Consider the following 2,705-nt stretch of genomic DNA (forward strand, 5'->3'; position numbering starts at 1 on the left):
CTCTAGAAAAGTGTTCTCAAAGATAATAGCTGTGGCCATGGAAAATCAAGAATTTATGAGGAGGGGAATATGCTTGGTTCCCTTGGTTCCTCACTCCATCTCTCATCCATTTTCCCATACGGTCCTGGAAATGACGCTTCTCTCATTCATCTTCATCCTAAACCTTCCAAGCAAAGATCCTTCCCTATGGGGGTATCTATATCTTCAAAAAGGAAGTCGAGTCCAATTAGCTCATTAATTGGATCAGTGTAGACACATGCTTACCCCCCATTTTATCCCACCAGGATATCCTCACATGCACACATAAATCCCATGTGTTACCTAGGAACCAAGCTGGAAAGGATTCTCAGGCAGGTTGTTTGGACAGGACAACCCCTCCCCCCCCCAGCCTCCATCCCCCTTCCAGACATCCTAACAGACTTCCTGTTTAAGCCAATCAGGGTAATGGTCATCAGACTACCAAGGGAATGGTAAAAGAATTTTCAAAATACATCTCAAACATCTTTGTCTTCAAGGAATCCTTCAATGAGCTGCAAGGAGGAGGCACAGTCAAACTCCATAAAGACCCTTCCCATCCACTGATTCAGGTTTGACAAAAACCTGGAATGGAACATTCCTCCTCCCCCAGAAAACAGAGGGAGCATCATTAGTCTTTATTGGAGGTGTGGCTCCTTCAAAACATAGCTCAGGGGCCACTGGTATCTTAAGACCCTTTTGGAGGATCCCATCCCTCTTTCAAATATGTGTCTATCATTTTGTAATGACTCATTTGCTTACCCCCCCCATTTTATGCCACCAGGATATCCTCACATGCACACATAAATCCCAAGTATATTATAGAGAATAATTCATTTACCAGTGACTTAGGACCATGGGTTAATCAAGCTAGAGCTAAAAGAACCTCAGAGACCATGAGGTTCAAACCTTTTACTTTACAGATGAGGAAACTGGCCCAGGGAGGTTAAGGGATCTGCCTATTCCCACATCACCTCAAGGTTTAGAAAGTACCTTCCTCTTAACTTTTTGAATTCCTTAATAAAAATATTATTACTCCCATTTTGCAGATAAAAAAAAAAGTTAAAGCTCTTTCCGCGCTGCCCAGAAGAGGGGTCCCATATGGCGTTGTTCACGGTTTCCATCATAACTTTCAAGGGAAACTTTCACAATGTCCGGAGCCCTGGATGTCTTGCAGATGAAGGAGGATATCTTCAAATTCCTCACTGCAGGCATCCATTTGGGTGGCACCAATTTGGACTTCCAGATGGAACAGTATATATACAAAAGGAAGAGTGACGGCATCTATATCATTAATTTGAAGAGAACTTGGGAAAAGCTTCTGCTGGCAGCTCATGCCATTGTTGCCATTGAAAATCCAGCTGATGTTAGTGTCATCTCATCCAGGAACACTGGCCAGAGAGCTGTTCTGAAATTTGCTGCTGCCACTGGCGCCACACCTATTGCTGGACGCTTCACCCCAGGCACCTTCACTAACCAGATCCAGGCAGCTTTCAGGGAGCCTCGCCTCTTGGTGGTCACTGATCCTTGTGCAGATCATCAGCCTTTGACTGAAGCATCATATGTTAACCTTCCAACCATTGTACTGTGCAACACAGACTCCCCACTTCACTATGTGGACATTGCCATTCCATGTAACAACAAGGGAGCTCACTCAGTGGGTCTGATGTGGTGGATGCTGGCCTGAGAAGTCCTGCAGATGTGTGGTACCATCTCCCGTGAGCACCCATGGGAAGTCATGCCTGATCTTTACTTCTACAGAGATCCAGAAGAGATTGAAAAGGAAGAGCAGGCCACAGCTGAGAAGGCAGTGACAAAGGAGGAATTTCAGGATGAATGGACCGCACCTGCCCCAGAATTCACTGCTGCTCAGCCAGAGGTGGCTGATTGGTCTGAGGGCGTCCAGGTGCCATCTGTGCCCATTCAGCAGTTCCCTACTGAAGACTGGAGTGCTCAGCCGGCTACTGAGGACTGGTCTGCAGCTCCTACTGCTCAGGCCACTGAATGGGTAGGAACTACCACAGAATGGTCCTAAGTTTTACCCAGATGCTCTAATAGTGTTGGAAAAATGCTGATGGAAAATAAACATTGGTTTCTTAACCAAAAAAAAAAGTTAAAGCTTAGAAGTCCTATCCGACCCAGATGCTGGCAATTGCTATGAAGATTTGAAGTTTGGAGATGCTGCTTTGGACAGGAAGGCTCTGAATGCCATACCCCAGAATCCCTGCCTTGGCCAGATCCCCAGGAGCATCTGGACCAACCCAGGTCTAGACAACAATTGATTCTTCAGTTTTTGCTTGGTGGATTTTGCTTGGGGACTCACTAGTTTCTGAGGAGTTCATCCCACTTTGGAACAATTCAAATTGGAAGTCTTCCCAAACATCAAGCCCAAATCCCTCTGAAATGACCACCCATGGCTCCTGGTTCTCCCCACGGAGGCTAAAGAAAACATGACTAATCTCTCTGCTACATGTCAATCTTTCAAATACATTGTGAAAGTCATCCCCAAGCTCTCTATGCCCTTCTCCTGGCTAAACAAATAGACTTCCTTCAACTATTCCTCAGATGACAGGGACTTCAGGTCCTTCCTCCCCCGATCACCATTCTTCTACACTGAACTGAAGCCAACACCCCAGTTGGGAGTTGTGGTCCAGAGGAGATGGAGTTGATCACCCCCATAATCCTTGAAA

General features: G+C 45.9%; 1 pseudogene; it reads left to right on the top strand.

The window, feature by feature from the left end:
• Positions 1 to 1,165: 1,165 nt before the first annotated feature.
• Positions 1,166 to 2,050, top strand: LOC141522964 (small ribosomal subunit protein uS2 pseudogene; annotated as a pseudogene).
• Positions 2,051 to 2,705: the final 655 nt, after the last annotated feature.

This window comes from Macrotis lagotis, chromosome 4 (genome assembly GCF_037893015.1).
Source record: "Macrotis lagotis isolate mMagLag1 chromosome 4, bilby.v1.9.chrom.fasta, whole genome shotgun sequence".
Classification (NCBI taxonomy): Eukaryota; Metazoa; Chordata; class Mammalia; order Peramelemorphia; family Peramelidae; genus Macrotis; species Macrotis lagotis.